Source organism: Vulpes vulpes, chromosome 3 (genome assembly GCF_048418805.1).
Source record: "Vulpes vulpes isolate BD-2025 chromosome 3, VulVul3, whole genome shotgun sequence".
Lineage (NCBI taxonomy): Eukaryota > Metazoa > Chordata > Mammalia > Carnivora > Canidae > Vulpes > Vulpes vulpes.
Window position 1 is genome coordinate 112895991 of NC_132782.1, and position 19181 is coordinate 112915171.

The window sequence follows — 19181 nt, forward strand, 5'->3', positions numbered from 1 at the left end:
GAAACAAGATGCCATTCACAGCCGTGATGTTGGGCCTTTGAGTGTAGCCGTGGCAGAAACTTCTCCAGAAATCAGTACGCGATTAGAGTTGAAAATTGTCAGGCCAGTCGGAGATTCTCCTTTGACCCTGTGTCCTGGTTTAAGCATCTCTGTCTGTCTTTGTTGCATCGAACTGCTTCAGATTGGGAGCGTTTCCGTTTTCTCCTGGCCCGGAAGGGGACTGTGTGAGACTCCTGTCAGCCACAACCGCAGGGTGGGACATTACTACAAACCATCAGGGGAGAAGGGGGGACGTCGAGGCCTGCACAGCTCTGCTTCTGTTAGACTTTAGGAATCATGAGGGGCAAATGCTACACTTTCCCAAAAAGGAATCAGGGAATTGAAAATGCTGCCTGATGTAAGCCGTGTTTGAATGACTAGTGCAATTGCCCAGTGGCTTGCATAGGAAAAAACAAACCCCAGAGTAAACGGCAAGCGGGAGGTGCTTTCTTGCTTCGAATTGTTTCCCAGTTTCGGACAGGAAACATCCAAGTGTGTTTTCAAGCACAGAACATTGGACACAAGGCTCTGAAAGAAGAAAAAAGACCCATATGCACAAAGCTTGGGTCTATGTAGCAAAATGTCTGGTTTGAAACAATATGATTTAGCAAGTATTATTTTTCAAAAATTTTTGGATCACTTTGTCTTTAAGATGCCATGATAGGTTTAATATGGTGCCTCCCCCGCTTTGCTTCATTAGTGAATTTTTAAAATGTGATAAAAAATCAGATCTGAGGGCAGCTCCGGTGGCTTAGCAGTTTAGTGCTGCCTTCAGCCCAGGGCCTGATACTGGAGACCCGGGATCAAGTCCTACGTCAGGCTCCCTGCATGGAGCGTGCTTCTCGCTCTGCCTGTGTCTCTGCCTCTCTCTGTCTCTCTGTCTCTCATGAATAAATAAATAAAATCTTTTTTAAAAAATCAGATCTCAGTAAAGCCAAGTGTCTGTGGCTAATATAAATGCCTTTAAGTGAGCACCTTGGCCGGTATTCTGAATAATTGCTGGACTTTCCTTGGGTAAAATGTTCAGATCTCTGGTAAAGATGAACACTTCAATACAGGTCAGCATACAAAGGGCTGAGCCTTGGACTGGTCCCAGTGATGAAGAAGATCAAGTCATTTGGACCACATATGGGGGGAGATAGGGGCAACGGTTGTTCCCTAAAATTAAGGGAGCGATAGCATAGGCCAGTGGGGGTATTATCTTTGTGTGAAGGAGCCATCCCAGCTTGTATGATACACTCCAGGATCATGATTTGTCACTCTAAGGAATCTTTCCCAGATATCCTATAGTCATGGATTGGCAGATTTAATATTATTAAACTGTCTGTACTACCCAAAGCTGTCTACAGATTGAGTACAGTTCCTATCAAAACTCCAATGGCATTTTTCACAGAAAAAGGAAATTACTTCTAAAATCCATATACAACAACAAAAGAGCCAAATAGTCCACGCAGTTCTGAGCAAGAAGAAGAAGGCTGGACTAATCATACTTCCTGATTTCAAACTACTTGACCCTTAAAGGAACAGCATGGGTTTGAATAGCATGAGTCCCTTACAGATTTTTTTTTTATACTCCAGTATGGTAAATGTATTTTCTCTTCCTTACAATTTGCTTAATAACATTTTCCTTTCTCTAACTTAATTTATCATAGGAATACAGTAAATAACTACCAACACCAAGGAAATACAAACGATTTTAAAAACATATTATGAACAGCTGTATGCCAATAAATTAGGCAATCTAGAAGAAATGGACGCACTTCTGGAAAGCCACAAACTACCAAAACTGGAGCAGGAAGAAATAGAAAACTTGAACAGGCCAATAACCAGGGAGGAAATTGAAGCAGTCATCAAAAACTTCCCAAGACACAAAAGTCCAGGGCCAGATGGCTTCCCAGGGGAATTCTATCAAACGTTCAAAGAAGAAATCATACCTATTCTACTATAGGTGTTTGGAAAGATACAAAGAGATGGAGTACTTCCAAATTCATTCTATGAGGCCAGCATCACCTTAATTCCAAAACCAGACAAAGACCCCACCAAAAAGTAGAATTATATACCAATATCCCTGATGAAAATGGATGCAAAAATTCTCAAGAAGATACTAGCCAATAGGATCCAACAGTACATTAAGAAAATTATTCACCACGAGCAAGTAGGATTTGTTCCCGGGACACAAGGCAGGTTCAACACTCGTAAAACAATCAATGTGATTCATCATATCAGCAAGAGAAAAACCAAGAACCATATGATCCTCTCATTGGATGCAGAGAAAGCATTTGACAAAATACAGCATCCATTCCTGATCAAAACTCTTCAGAGTGTAGGGATAGAGGGAACATTCCTCAACATCTTAAAAGTCATCTACAAAAAACCCACAGCAAATATCATTCTCAATGGGGAAGCACTGGGAGCCTTTCCCCGAAGATCAGGACCAAGACAGGGATGTCCACTCTCACCACTGCTTTTCAACATAGTAATGGAAGTCCTAGCCTCAGCAATCAGACAGACAACAAAAAGACATTAAAGGCATTCGAATTGGCAAAGAAGAAGTCAAACTCTCCCTCTTCGCCGATGACGTGATACTCTACATAGAAAACCCAAAAGCCTCCACCCCAAGATTGCTAGAGCTCATACAGCAGTTTGGCAGCGTGGCAGGATACAAAATCAATGCCCAGAAGTCAGTGGCATTTCCATACACTAACAATGAGACTGAAGAAAGAGAAATTAAGGAGTCAATCCCATTTACAATTGCACCCAAAAGCATAAGATACCCAGGAATAAACCTAACCAAAGAGGTAAAGGATCTATATCCTAAAAACTGTAGAACACTTCTGAAAGAAATTGAGGAAGACACAAAGAGATGGAAAAACATTCCATGCTCATGGATTGGCAGAATTAATATTGTGAAAATGTCAATGTTACCCAGGGCAATTTACACGTTTAATGCAATCCCTATCAAAATACCATGGACTTTCTTCAGAGAGTTAGAACAAATTATTTGAAGATTTGTGTGGAATCAGAAAAGACCCCGAATAGCCAGGGGAATTTTAAAAAAGAAAACCATAGCTGGGGGCATCACAATGCCAGATTTCAGGTTGTACTACAAAGCTGTGGTCATCAAGACAGTGTGGTACTGGCACAAAAACAGACACATAGATCAATGGAACAGAATAGCGAACCCAGAATTGGACCCTGAACTTTATGGTCAACTAATATTCGATAGAGGAGGAAAGACTACCCACTGGAAGAAAGACAGTCTCTTCAATAAATGGTGCTGGGAAAATTCGACATCCACATGCAGAAGAATGAAACTAGACTACTCTCTTGCACCATCCACAAAGATAAACTCAAAATGGATGAAAGCCCTAAATGTGAGACAAGATTCCATCAAAATCCTAGAGGAGAACACAGACGACACCCTTTCTGAACTCGGCCACAAGTAACTTCTTGCAAGATACATCCACGAAGGCAAAAGAAACAAAGGCAAAAATGAACTATTGGGACTTCATCAAGATAAGAAGCTTTTGCACAGTCAACCTACAGTATGGGAGAAGATATTTGCAAATGATGCATCAGATAAAGGGCTCGTTTCTAAGATCTATAAAGAACTTATTAAACTCAACACCAAAGAAACAAACAATCCAATCATGAAATGGGCAAAAGACATGAACAGAAATCTCACAGAGGAAGACATAGACATGGCCAACACGCACATGAGAAAATCCTCCGCATCACTTGCCATCAGGGAAATACAAATCCAAATCACAATGAGATACCACCTCACACCAGTGAAAATGGGGAAAATTAACAAGGCAGGAAACCACAAATGTTGGAGAGGATGCGGAGGAAAGGGAACCCTCTTACACTGTTGGTGGGAATGTGAAATGGTGCAGCCACTCTGGAAAACTGTGTGGAGGTTCCTCAAAGGGTTAAAAATAGACCTGCCCTACGAGCCAGCAATTGCACTGTTGGGGATTTACCCCAAATATACAGATGGAATGAAACGCCAGGACACCTGCACCCCGATGTTTCTAGCAGCAATGTGCACAATAGCCATACCGTGGAAGGAGCCTTGGTGTCCATCGAAAGATGAATGGATAAAGAAGATGTGGTTTATGTATACAATGGAATATTACTCAGCCATTAGAAATGACAAATACCCACCATTTGCTTCAACGTGGATGGAACTGGAGGGTATTATGCTGAGTGAAATAAGTCAATCGGAGAAGGACAAACATTATATGTTCTCATTCTTTTGGGGAATATAAATAATAGTGAAAGGGAATATAAGGGAAGGGAGAAGAAATGTGTGGGAAATATCATAAAGGGAGACAGAACATAAAGACTCCAAACTCGGAAATGAACTAGGGGTGGTGGAAAGTGAGGAGGGCGAGGGGTGGGTGTGAATGGGTGATGGGCACTGAGGGGGGCACTTGACGGGATGAGCACTGGGTGTTATTCTATATGTTGGCAAATTGAACACCAATAAAAAAATTTATTACATAAAAAATACAGTAAATAATGCACATAACCTATAAAATATGTCAATCGACTATTTGTGTTATCAGTGAGGCTTCTGGTCAGCCATAGCACTATTAGTAGTTAAGTTTCCAGGAAGGTAAAATTTATATGCTGATTTTTTACTGCACCAGGGTTGACACATCTACTCATGTGTTGTTCAAAGACCCATGGTATGTCACAGAGCTATCATGATCAAAATAGTACAGTATTGGCTACAAAAGTATGTAAATCAGTGGGACAGACCAGAGAGTCCTGAAATAAATCCACATATGAATAGCCATCTAATCTTTGATGAAGACACCAAGAATACATAATGGGGAAAGGATAGTCCCCTTAACGAATAGTTTTGGGAGAAGAATGCAAACTGGACCCTTAATTTTTTTATTTTTTATTATTATTATTTTAAAATTTTTATTTATTTATGATAGTCACAGAGAGAGAGAGAGGCAGAGACACAGGCAGAGGAAGAAGCAGGCTCCATGCACCGGGAGTGGGATTCGATCCCGGGTCTCCAGGATCGCGCCCTGGGCCAAAGGCCGGTGCCAAACCGCTGCGCCACCCAGGGATCCCAAAGAGTTTATTTATTTATTCATGGGAGACACACTGAATGAGGAGGCAGAGACTTAGGGAGAGGGAGAAGCAGGCTCCCTGCGGGGGAGCCCAATGCAGGACTTGATCCCAGGACCCCAGGGTCACGACCTGAGCCAAAAGCAGATGCTCAACCACTGAGCCACCCAGGGGCCCACCACTCTAAAAAACTAGCCTAAAATGAATTTAAGACTGAAATGTAATACTTGGAACTACAAATCTCTTAGAAGAAAATGTAGGGGGAAAGTTCCTTGGTATCAGTGCTGTCAATTATTTCTTTTGTATATGACTCCAAAGGCACTATCAACAAAAGCCGAAATAAACAGGTAGGAGGACGACATCAAACTAAAATGCTTCTGAAATAGCAAGAAGTAATCCAAATGAAAGATGCAACCTACAGAATGGGAGAAGATATTCGCAAACTATAAATATAGGGTTAATACTCAAAATATGTAATGAATTCATACAACTCATTGGTAAGGGGTATCCCTGGGTGGCGCAGCGGTTTGGCGCCTGCCTTTGGCCCAGGGAGCGATCCTGGAGACCCGGGATCGAGTCCCACGTCGGGCTCCCGGTGCATGGAGCCTGCTTCTCCCGCTGCCTGTGTCTCTGCCTCTCTCTCTCTCTCTGCGTGACTATCATAAATAAAGAAAAATTAAAAAAAAACACACAACTCATTGGTAAGAAACAATTAACCTTTTTTAAAAATGGGCAAAAGACCTAGTTAGACATTTTCTCAAAGAACATATACACGTGGCCATCTGGTATATGGATATGTGTTCAGTATCAGTAATAATCAAATCAGTATTTCAAAGATACCTGCATTCCTATATTCGTTGTGGAATTATTCACAATAACTAAGATATGGAAACAACCTAAGTATTGGTTGATGGATGAATGGATAAAGATGTGGAGAGTGTCTATACACACACACACACACACACACACACACACAATGGAATATTATTCAACCGTGAGAAAGAAGGAAATCCTGCCATTTGCAAGAACATGGATGAACCCTATGGATAATACTTTTAGTGAAATAAGCCAGACAGAGAAAGACAAATACTGTATGATCTCATATTTGGGATCTTAAAAAAGAAAAAAGAAAGAGTCAAATGTATAGAAACAGAGAAAAATGATGGCCACCTGGATCTAAAGGGTGAAAAGCTATAGTCAAAGGGTATAGCCTTCAGTTATAAAACAAATAAGCTCTGGGGATTATAATAATCCTGTACTATATACTTGAAATTTGCTAATAGAGTAGATTTTAAGCATTCTTACAACTACTGTTACAAAAAAGGGAACTGTGAGAGGTGATGAATGTGTTCATTAACCTGATTAATCATTTTACAATGTATGTAACCTGAATTAGAACATTATACACTTTAAATATATACAGCGTTATTTGTCGATTAAAGCTCAGTAAAGCTGGGGAGAAGTAATCTTTCCTGCTAATAGGTAATTTTTAATAATTGCAGTAGATTTTTAAAATTTGGTTAAAAAGATAGATTGTGGGGGAGCCAGGCTGGCTCAGGACGCTAGGCATCCAACTCTTGATTTGGGCTCAGATCATGATCTCAGGGTCATGACATTAAGCCCTGAACCCAGTGGGGAATCTGCTTGAGATTCTGTCCTTCTCCCTCTGCCTCTTCCCCTGCATGGACGGGTAACTTCTCTCTCAAATTAAGTAAGTAAGTAAGTAAGTAAGTAAATAAATAAGTAAGTAAGTAAGTAAGTAAATAAATAAATAAATAAATAAATAAATAAATAGAGCCTCGGTGTCCATCGAAAGATGAATGGATAAATGTGGATAAACCATGATGTGGTTTATGTATACAATGGAAATTTACTTAGCCATTAGAAACGACAAATACCCACCATTTGCTTCAACGTGGATGGAATGGGAGGGTATTATGCTGAGTGAAGTAAGTCAATCGCAGAAGGACAAACAGTGTATGTTCTCATTCATTTGGGGATTATAAATACTAGTGAAAGGGAATATAAGGGAAGGGAGAAGAAATGTGTGGGAAATAACAGAAAGGGAGACAGAACATAAAGACTCCTAACTCTGGGAAACGAACTAAGGGTGGTGGGAAGGGAGGAGGGCGGGGGGTGGGGGTGAATGGGTGACGGGCACTGAGGGGAGGCACTTGACGGGATGAGCACTGGGTGTTATTCTGTATGTTGGTAAATTGAACACCAATAAAAAATAAATTTATCAAAAATAAATAAATCCTTTAAAAAAAAGATACATTGAATGTCTCTCTAAATTTCATCAATGTAATATAGAATGTCCACAAAGCAGGAAACATAGGATAAACTTATTTTTAAGGAATATGTTAACATTTTCATATCATAAGTTCCATGTATATACCTCCATCTCCAGATAGATTTCTAGATAAAGTACCTCTAAATTTATTTTTTCATTTTGTTGTTGTTTTTTGTTTTTATTGAAGTTCGACTTGCCAACATATAGCATAACACCCATTGCTCATCCCATCAAGTGCCCTCCTCAGTGCCTGTCCACGCAGTTACCCCAACCCCCTGCCCACCTCATCACCTTCCGCAACCTTTGATCTCTAAATTTAAACAGTTGTTATTTTGAAAAAAGGACAGGAAATATGTGGATTTGTTTTGTGTTTTGGACATTTTTGGGTATATGTTCTGTTGTACTTTTGCACAGATTGTCAGTTGGACCCCTTGTTTTAAGTTAGAGTTATGCATCACATGAAGTTATGCTTCAATTGAAACCATATCAAGCATGTCACTGAAAAACATAACTAACATACTATTTTTTAAAACTTGAAACTGTGTGTGTGTGTGTGTGTGTGTGTGTGTGTGTGTGTGTGTGTAAACCGCTGAGCGACCAGGGCTGCCCTCGTTCTGGTTTTATTTATTAACTTAGGAGCTTATTAATCTTTGTGATCCTGCCATCTGAGAACTTCATCTACTCTAAGTGTGCTGACCAATAAAAATTCTGAACCAGCAAGTCTCTGGCCTTTGATAAATGCACCAAGATAATGCCAGTACTTGGGTAGTCCTGGAAACACACTTGAAATATTACTGAGTGGAAAACTGAGAAAATAGGTCATGGCTCTGGTAGTAGGTGTGTATGCATTCCCATGGCAAGTCTAGTAACATGCTGTATCGCATATGGGCATTCTGATTCCAATACTTGAGTTCCTCAAAGTGACTCATGGTGTGCTGGCCTGATTGCTGACTTCCAAGAATGTTAAGCCTGAGAAAATAGATCTGGAGGCAGGGGGCATCTTTATGGATAGCTGATACGCTCTTAAACTTGCTTAAGGAGTCTCAGAGCATCCCATAATTCAGTAATCATACTAGTAACGTATTCAAATGCTGCTAACAAATCTCATGGCGGGGACTTTGGAGGAGGCAAGTTAAATAAATAGTTTTGATTGAAAGGAAAATCAAATTCTTTTTTTCTCATTAAATATTAGATGAAGCAGAAAATGGCATGTAGACATAAAGGACAGGATAAGCAGGATGACACGATAGGATATGGGTAGACAGGCTGAAATACTGAGAAGAGACTGAGATGGAGAAAGGGAATGGATAGGGTACCAAGATGAATTGTGTGAGTTTTCATTGGGGATTAATCATACCTGGCTTGCTTTTCTGGAATAATAACATCACTATATAAAGTTATTCAATGCGGAACTGCTTTTTATTTATTTTTTAATAATAAATTTATTTTTTATTGGTGTTCAATTTGCCAACGTACAGAATAACACCAAGTGCTCATCCCGTCAAGTACCCCCCTCAGTGCCTGGCACCCATTCACCCACACCCCATGCCCTCCTTCCCTTATACCACCCCTAGTTCATTTCCCAGAGATAGGAGTCTTTATGTTCTGTCTCTCTTTCTGATATTTCCTACCCATTTCTTCTCCCTTCCCTTCTATTCCCTTTCACTATTATTTATATTCCCCAAATGAATGAGAACATATAATGTTTGTCCTTTTCCGATGGACTCATTTCACTCAGCATAATACCCTACAGCGGAACTGCTTTTTAAAGTACAGAATTCTCTAGAAGTACAAAGACATGTAATATTTATTACACGAAATAAATAACATGAGGACGACAGAAACGGTGCGTTAGATTAGGTTTATACTAAGTCAACAACCTCTGACCGTTGATCAGATACACTCTGTTCCCTGTAGTCCACGGGATTTTCAGTACACAGCATAGAATATTAGAAATAACACCATGTTTTAAAAGCTTATGGTTGCTGGGAACATGTCTTGGGTTTATGAAGGTTGGTACTCCTCATGTTCATTTGGCCAGAGTGAGAATGAGTAAACGAAGATGAGAATAGGGCAGTATGGGTGGCTCAGCAGTTTATCGCCGCCTCAGCCTAGGGCGTGATCCTGGAGACCCTTGATGGAGTCCCATGTTGGGCTCCCCGAGTTGATCCTGCCTTTCCCTCTGCCTCTTTCTCTCTCTGTGTATGTGTGTTTCAAATAAATAAATAAATAAATAAATAAATAAATAAATAAAAAATAAATAAATAAATAAATAAATAAATAAAATCTTTAAAAAAAGATAACCAATCAGCCAACCAAAGGAAAATGACAGAAATGTATACAAATTATTTATCTGAAAACTGTAAAGAAGGCTAGAGGATGCCCTCTTTATCCCCAATCCAGCATTCTTTAGAAGCAAAACACAAAACAAAATGTTTGTGAATGTAAAATCCCAGCACATCACACAATGCATGGCACATAGAAAGTGCTCGCTAGGGGCAACCCCAGTGGCTCAGCGGTTTAGCGCCGCTTACAGCCCAGGGCGTGATCCTGGAGTCCCACATTAGGCTCCCTGCATGGAGCCTGCTTCTCCCTCTGCCTGTGTCTCTGCCTCTCTCTCTCTCCTCTCTGTGCATTCTCATGAATAAATAAATAAAATCTTTAAAAAAAAAAGAGAAAGTGCTCACTAAATATTTGCCCAATGTTGAATGGATGAATGAACATTCGCAGTGGATAGTTTTCTAAAAGGTTTAAAGAGCCAACATCCCCACGTGGAAATAAGGACAGAACCAGTTTTGGAAGCAGGTTAATTTAAGTGTCAACTTGGGAATTTCAGGTGATAAACAGTAGCTTATTGTACCAGAAATTCTGGTTGCAATAACATTTGGTTAGGGGATCCCTGGGTGGCTCAGTGGTTTGGCGCCTGCCTTTGGCCCAGGGCGCGATCCTGGAGTCCCGGGATCAAATCCCGCTCCGGGCTCCCAGCATGGAGCCTGCTTCTCCCTCCTTCTGTGTCTCTGCCTCTCTCTCTCTCTCTCTCTCTCTCTCTTGTCTATCATAAGTAAATAAATAAATAAATCTTTTTAAAAAAAATGAAATAAAATAAATAACGTTTGGTTAGGTAGGCTTTTATAAATGATAAACTATGGGAGGTATTAACCAGCCATAAAAGAACCTTTCATAGAAATGTACATTTATTGACGATGAGGGAGGGCCGTGTGTATTGGAATACACAGTAGCTACTTTAGAATAACTCCAGAAGGAGGATCAAGAGAGTTGGCAATGGATGCCAACAAAGGAAAAGGAAAGAAAATTCCTCATCAAGAGTAAATAAAGTATCAAATGGAGAAGAAAATAGAATAGGAATATTAAATTTCTAGGTCATTCTGCATCCTAGCAGTTATGGAAATGTGATGGTCAAATGCTAAATAGAAATAAACATCCAGCAGGAATGCTGAGGGAGTGAATTATCACAAAATTCCTATGATTTTAGTAAAGCATTTACATATTACATTTTATTTCAAGAACAAAAATTTAAAGCCACCGCAGGTAGGTAAATAAGGGCACGTTAGCTCCTGGGAGAATGCTCTATACAATCACGTTAGAATATGATAACAATTATTACTTTGCTTCTTAGTGGCTTCCAGAAAACTATCAATTAACTGTTGTCACTGAACTCTTAGTGAGTCCATCACTCTGGGCCTTGTTAAAACTACAAAGGGTGATCATGTAGTTTCACTTTATTAATGAATTGCTCTGCTGATTGTTACAGGGAACTGGCATCCCTCCAGGACCTCTCTCATTATGATACATTTGGGTTGCCTGTTTTTCTCATAATCGACTACCACAAAGAGGAACCTAAGAGAGTCCTCTTAGGCATCTTGGGAAGTTGTTAAGCAAGTTGTGATTGCCCTCAGAGCAAGTGAAAAGCAGCTCCCATGTTCTCAGTTAAACTTCCCTCCTGTGGGAGAGAGGGCCTCTGTTGAGTGGGAATAGTTTCTCAATGATGGTTTAAATAGAGATTGTCAAGACCTGTTCATCTTTTAGAAACTAAACTATTTATGGGTAAATGTTGTAATGTCTGAGATTTCCTCTAAAATACTTGCAAGGGGCACCTGGCTGGCTCAGTCAGTAGAGCATGCCACTCCTGATCTCAGGGACATGAGTTTGAGTCCCACATTGGGTGCAGAGATTACTCTAAAAAAGTAGTAAGGAGATCCCTGGATGGCTCAGCAGTTTGGTGCCTGCCTTTAGCCCAGGGCATGGTCCTGGAGTCTCGGGATCAAGTCCCACATCAGGCTCCCTACATGGAGCCTGCTTCTCCCTCTGCCTGTGTTCCCTCTCTCTCTCTCTCTCTCTCTCTCTCTCTCCCCCCCCCCTTTCTCTCTCTCTCTCTCTCATAAATGAATAAAAAATCTTTAAAAAAATAATAAAAATACACAACAACTAAACAAATACCCCTAACAAAAGAAACAATAAAAACAAAAAACTGGAGGGGATAAACGAAACGTGACTGGCAAAATGTTGAAGTCTACGCAGTGGTTCATCATAGTGCTCTACTTTTATGTATGTTCGACAATTTCTATAACGGAAATTTTCAAGTAGGTGTATATAAGAGGATTCTTTATCTCCTACATGTATTTAACAGTTATTTTCCTATGTATTAGGATTCTTTCGGTTATAAAGGATAGAAACTCCAATTTACACTGGCTTAAACAAAGATTCTTGTAGCTAAAGAGTCAAGGGCAGTTCTAGGTATCAGGTGATGCTTGATCCTACCGCTCAATGGTGTTACCAGGACCATTTATCACTTGCTCTGCCTCCTATGGTGGTTGGTATCAATCTAAGGACCCCGTGTCTCCCAGTTTCTGAAAGACTGCCAACAACCACAGGGTTACATGTATCATCCAGCCAGAGCTGGATTTGTCCTAGCATTTCCAACAAAAGTCCTGATGAGATCAGCTTAAGGTCATATGCCTAAACCTGAGCCATGTTCCTTCCAGCCATGGAGGTGGAAGGAATCCTCCTTTATTAACTTAGGTCACATTTCACTCCTAGAAATCAGGGTCAGGAACCTCACTGATCTGCAAATGGAATCAGTGTTTTTGGGAAAGAGGAGAGGAAAATGGATGCTAACAGGCAGTCAACAAATATCTGCTAAACTCTCCCAAGTGTAAAGCTTCCTAGACAATAGAATAGAGGACATTTCGAGATATCTTCTAAAACTGAAATATAGATGTAAAGCCATAGTCAGGGAACAGGGGCCTGGAGAGTCTGCAAGGGTGAAAAGATGGGGTGAAAGATGACCTTAACAAAAGGACAAGCAGTGTCTGGAGTGGATGGGAATAGTGGAACTCTATGAGGTATTACCATAACACCAAAAACAACAACAACAACAAAAAACATTACAAGACACCTACAAATTAGTATCTCTCAAGAATATCGATTCAAAAATCCTCAACAAAATACTACCAAATCAAATCCAACAACGTATAATAAGAAATATACGGTGGGGATGCCTAGGTGGTGCAGTTAGAAGAGCATCTGACTCTTGGTTGTGGCTCAGGTCATGGTCTCAGGCTCATGAGATCAAGCCCTGCATTGAGTTCTGTGCTCAGGATGGAGTCTGCTTGGATCCTCTATCCCTCTCCCTCTGCTCCTCCCCCTGTGCACTGTCTCTCTCTCTCTCTCTTAAATAAATAATTTTTTAAAAAAACAAGAATTAGATAGTATGACTTATTCCAGGTATGCAAGGCTGGTTTAATATTCAAAAATATATTGAGGGATGCCTGAATGCCTCAGTGGTTGAGTGTCTGCCTCTGGCTCAGGGTGTGATCCTGGGATCCGGGATCAAGGCCCACCTCGGGCTCCCTGCATGGAGCCTGCTTCTCCCTCTGCCTGTCTCTGCCTCTCTCTCTCTCTCTCTCTCTCTCTCTCATGAATAAATAAATAACAATTTTTAAAAAGATACAGATTTTACACCATTCAGAAAATTAACTCAAAATGAATTCTAAACCTAAATGTAAATGATAAAACAATAAAACTCCTGGTAGATGATATAGGAGATAACCTAGATGATCTTGGGTTTGGTGATTCCTTTTTAGATACAACACTAAATATACAACTCATGAAAGAAAGAAATGAAAAGCTGGACTGCATTAGGATTACAAACTTCTACACTGCAAAAGACACTGTCAAATGATTAGAAGACAAGACAGAGACTATGAGAAAAAATTTGCAAATGACATATCTAATAAGGGTGCCTGGCTGGCTCACTAACTAGAATGCAAACTCTTTTAATTATTTATTTACTTTTAGGAGGGAAAAGGAAGACCTGAGGGAGAGGGAGAGAGGAAATCCTAAGCAGACATCATGACCAGCCTGGAACCTGACACTGGACTCAATCTCACAAACGCTAATGGACTGAGCCACCCAGGTACCCTCCTAGAACCACATGCAACTCTTTCTTTTTTAATAAATTAATTTTTATTGGTGTTCAATTTACCAACATACAGAATAACACCCAGTGCTCATCCCATCAAGTGCCCCCCCCCAGTGCCCGTCACCCATTCACCCCCACCCCCCGCCCTCCACCCCTTCCACCACCCCTAGTTCATTTCCCAGAGTTAGGAGTCTTAATGTTCTGTCTCCCTTTCTGATATTTCCCATACATTTCTTCTCCCTTCCCTTCTATTCCCTTTCACTATTATTTATATTCCCCAAAAGAATGAGAACATATAATGTTTGTCCTTCTGCGATTGACTTATTTCACTCAGCATAATACCCTCCAGTTCCATCCACGTTGAAGCAAATGGTGGGTATTTGTCGTTTTTCTTGGCTGAGTAATATTCCATTGTATACATAAATCACATCTTCTTTATCCATTCATCTTTCGATGGACACCGAGGCTCCTTCCACAGTTTGGCTATTGTGGACATTGCTGCTAGAAACATCGGGGTGCAGGTGTCCTGGCGTTTCATTGCATCTGTATCTTTGGGGTAAGTCTCCAAGAGTGCAATTGCTGGGTCATAGGGCAGATTTATTTTTAACCCTTTGAGGAACCTCCACACAGTTTTCCAGAGTGGCTGCACCATTTCACATTCCCACCAACAGTGTAAGAGGGTTCCCTTTTCTTCCATCCTCTCCAACATTTGTGGTTTCTTGCCTTGTTAATTTTCCCCATTCTCACTGGTGTGAGGTAGTATCTCATTGTGATTTGGATTTGTATTTCCCTGATGGCAAGTGATGCGGAGGATTTTCTCATGTGCGTGTTGGCCATGTCTATGTCTTCCTCTGTGAGATTTCTGTTCATGTCTTCTGCCCATTTCATGATTGGATTGTTTGTTTCTTTGGTGTTGAGTTTAATAAGTTCTTTATAGATCTTGGAAACTAGCCCTTTATCTGACACGTCATTTGCAAATATCTTCTCCCATTCTGTAGGTAGTCCTTTAGTTTTGTTGACTGTATCCTTTGCTGTGCAAAAGCTTCTTATCTTGATGACGTCCCAATAGTTCATTTTTGCTTTTGTTTCTTTTGCCTTCGTGGATGTATCTTGCAAGAAGTTACTTGTGGCCGAGTTCAAAAAGGGTGTTGCCTGTGTTCTCCTCTAGGATTTTGATGGACTCTTGTCTCACATTTAGATCTTTCATCCATTTTGAGTTTGTCTTTGTGTATGGTGCAAGAGAGTGGTCTAGTTTCATTCTTCTGCATGTGGATGTCCAATTTTCCCAGCACCATTTATTGAAGAGACTGTCTTTCTTCCAGTGGGTAGTCTTTCCTCCTCTATCGAATATTAGTTGACCATAAAGTTGAGGGTCCACTTCTGGATTCCCTATTCTGTTCCATTGATCTATGTGTCTGTTTTTGTGCCAGTACCACACTGTCTTGATGACCACAGCTTTGTAGTACAACCTGAAATCTGGCATTGTGATGCCCCCAGCTGTGGTTTTCTTTTTTAAAATTCCCCTGGCTATTCAGGGTCTTTTCTGATTACACAAATCTTAAAATAATTTGTTCTAACTCTCTGAAGAAAGTCCATGGTATTTTGATAGGGATTGCATTAAACGTGTAAGTTGCCCTGGATAACATTAGAGCTTATTTAAAAAAAAAAAAAAAAAAAAAAAAAAAAGACGTGTCTGTTAAAGGACTGTTAAATATTGTGAAGAATTCTTAAAATGCAAAAATTAGAAATGAGCAACTCAATAAAAAAATTGGGCATAAGATCTCAACTGGCCCCTTACTAAATAATGTACCCAAATAAAAAGATGATCCACATCATATGTTCTTAGGAAATTGCAAGTGAAACAATTTAACAGTATACAGTGATCAGAATGGTGAAAATCAAAAAAACCTGAAAACAACTGCTAGCAAAGATGTGCAGGAATAGGAACTTTTATTCATTGTTGATGGGAATGCAAAATCACACAGCTTTTCCTGTAACTCTCTTGAACATCTCAGACCCCTTTGAGCTTGAGAAAGGTTGAAAGGGGGACTGTTTCCAGGTCTGAGACTGTGTATGGAACAAGAAAGGATTTTGGAGGATATAGCATTCTAATTAACTCTCCAGAATTATCCAGAAAAAAATGGGGTTCTTCCTGAGAACAAGACATCATCCCTAAGAAGGGAATTTTAGCCCTTAGAGAGACAGGCTAGAGATCAACATTTAGTCAAGAGTGACAGCACTTTTCTAGATGCCCATGGGCCAGTCTCTCCTTCTCTTCCTTCTGAAATGGTAAAGGCTGACATGAGGGGTCAGGATGGTGGTGGAATGGAGCACTGGCAGGTTTGTGTCAGAGAGCTGAAGGGGAAGAATGCATACTAAGTAGTCAGCCAGGAGACGCCTGGGTTGCTCAGTGTTGTGCATCTGCCTTTGGCTCCGGATGTGATCTTGGAGCCCTGGAATTGAATCCCGCATTGGGCTTCCTGCAGGGAACCTGCTTGTCTCTGCCTTCTGTGTCTCTCATGAATAAACAAATTAAAAAAAAAAAAAAGTAGTCAGCCAGGAGCCTTGACTCCTAAATCCTGTTCCCCAACTGCATGGACAAGAATTTGATTTCTTCCCAGAGCTCTCATATTCAAAGGACCTTCCATGTATTTGAACTAGAAACCAGAAATCCTCAATCTCTCCTTGCGTCTTCTCCAACACAACTTAAGACCATTGCTTCCTTGCCGTTTGCCTTATCTACCTGCTTTCTCAGATGGGGCTGATGATCAGTTCTTCACCCTCCTGGCAAGTGGGGTAGATGAGATCCTGTAAGATGAGCTTTGAAGTTGAAAGATGTGATACTGGGTTCATGCTTCCCTATACCCTGGTATCAATGCCCTCTGTAAAACTGAAGTGCCATAAGCCAATCCCATTTACAAAGCACTCTTTGTCCTGGGAGATGCTGGAGGCTATTGAGATTGTTCTTGCTAAAGCACTTGGATCCCTTAATAGGTGTAGAAGATGCCAAACACAATTGCTCATGTTGACCTTGGAGAAGTGAATTCTCCTGCCAGGCCCTTGCAATGGAGAATTCTCCAAGTAATCTCCTAGAAGGAGGATGCACAGGCCCTAGTCTAGTGTCTGCAACAGGTAGCCTTGGGATCTGAAGCTTCAGCTTCCAAACTCTGTAGTAACAAAGCCTGTCCCCCTAACCAAGATGCTGTCTAGTATGGAGGAAAAGGATAATAAGTTGCAAGCCACGTGTCACAGGAACTAGTTTTGTCCTACTAAATCAGTTATTCTCCCAGGTTTCAATAATGGTGAAAGGATTAACTAGGTCTGTGTTCCCACACTGGAGTTCCACAAAACCATCATGAGAGTTGTTAGGTGAGACTCTTGTACACAACAGGTCCACTGCCAGGGCCTCCACAATCCAACAGGGCTGGTATTCACTGCGTGCTTACATTCCTCTCCTTTGACCATCCCCACCCCGGTTTCATGCTACACATTTAAACGTAAACGCTCTGAGAAAATTTCCTGTAACAAAACATGCACTTTATCCTAAACTATCACCCGCAAATTTACTTAAAGAATATTTTTTTCATGCAATATCTCTGCACATGTCACAGTGTTTTCTGAGTACCATTTTGGGATACACTGAAGGACCTAGATTTCTAAGGTCCTTTCCAGATCCTTCTATATACATCCTCCATGGCAGGAGAGGCTCGAATACTTACAAGACTGCTAGGTCTATGTGATCCTTCAGGTTCTTCTTACCAGTAAAGCAAATGCTAGAGAGCAGACATTGCAGAGATGGATACCAGGAGGAGGAGCAACTTGAGCGGGGGTGATATTCCTGCAGTGTACGTGGAATCCACTCTTCCTATTCCAGGGCGAAGATCTCTGAGCCTTGGGTTTGAGCATTCATGCAGATAAAATGATAGCCTTGGATAATCATAGGTCCCCACATATAATTCTCTGTGTGATCCTTCAGAAGACTTGAGGCTCTTTTCTTCTACCTCTTCGGGTAAAGAGCAAGACTAGGACTCATGGCCATCACAACCAATGAAGCACTTGATACCTCAAGAAGGAAGATTATTGAACCAGTCAATGCTCTGAGTAACCAAAGCTAATATGCAGGTGGCCGTTGCATTGCAGCCTCTCCCCTTTGTAATATTCCATTCTTGTGTTTATTACAGATGATAATGTGTCAGTCTTGTGCTTGACACTGAAGAGTCAAGGCTACATGAGACACAGCCCCTGCGCTCCTCATGCTTACATGGGGGAAGACAGACAAAACAAGTAAACAATCCAAACAACTCTAAGTGGTGATGCATTTTATGATGGAAATATATACAGTGCTCAGATGGATAAGAGCAGATATGACCGGTACCTGAGCAAAAGGAAGAGAGAGCCCTTGTGCAAGTTTGGATTTTAAAATTTGGGTGTTTCGAAGAGATCATAGAACTGAATATTGCAGAAGTGCCTCTTCATTGAAAGAACAAGAGCAGTAATACAAGCTTCAAAAAGTGCTTAGCATTCTTGCTCTCCAGCTCTCCAGGGGAATGAAACACTCTTCTCATAGTTCCAAAAGCTCATCAACCCCAGCATTTTAATTTGATTCCAAGCTCTCCTCCTGACCTTCCCCTCCAGCAAAGGCAGTGGAGGTTCTCAAGATCAGTGTGAGGTTCCAGATCGTGTCTGTCTAATGGTGGGGAGAACTCTAGGTCTGGCAGTCTCTGCAGTGTGGCCACTTAGCACAGTGCAGAGAAGAGGTTGAGGATTTGGGGGATACGCAGGTCACCAATCCAGTTCTCAGAACCAAGCTTGCAGCCACTGTAAGGCTATTATCTGAACCATATGAAATGGAGCATCTTCTGGATTATCCTAGAATCATTTGGTTATAAAGGATGTATTTCTGAGAAATGTAATGCTAATGTTTCAGGCTAAAGCTAGGGTTATGTGTTACACTTTCTCTTTAAACCATGTATAAATACATTTTGATTCCATGTTGCTTTTTTGGTAATCTGCTCTCATTCCTGTGAGGAAGCTACAGAAATTCCTTCTTCCAGTGTGCACATGTCCAACCCTAATCCTAATCCTGAGTTGTGGAACACTGCTGCTGGTTATTGGCTACGCAGACACTCCGATAGAGGCTTCTCACTTCTCAACTGCAATGTCCTGCTCCTGCTTTCCTGTAAAACCTTCTTCCCAACCACTTGGTCCAGAGGGCAGTCACCTTCGTGTCACCAATCAGGACAAATGTGCTTCTGTCCTAGGTCCTGTGTAATTTGAGGCAACTCACAGAAGCTATGAAAGAGGGAATTACCAAGT

The 19181-nt window shown here is 40.9% G+C and overlaps 1 long non-coding RNA gene across 2 annotated transcripts in view; it reads left to right on the forward strand.

The window, feature by feature from the left end:
- LOC140598097 (uncharacterized) overlaps positions 1-18856 on the forward strand; it is a 53109-nt gene extending 34253 nt beyond the window's left edge. Inside the window, exons 4-5 of one of the 2 annotated variants that reach the window (XR_012000225.1) lie at positions 13742-13859; positions 18047-18856. This is a non-coding gene — a long non-coding RNA (uncharacterized lncRNA). Of the gene's footprint in view, positions 1-1691; positions 2801-13741; positions 13860-18046 lie in introns of those variants that run through there. The other variant, XR_012000226.1, reaches the window with a different exon arrangement.
- The last annotated feature ends 325 nt before the right edge of the window (positions 18857-19181 follow it).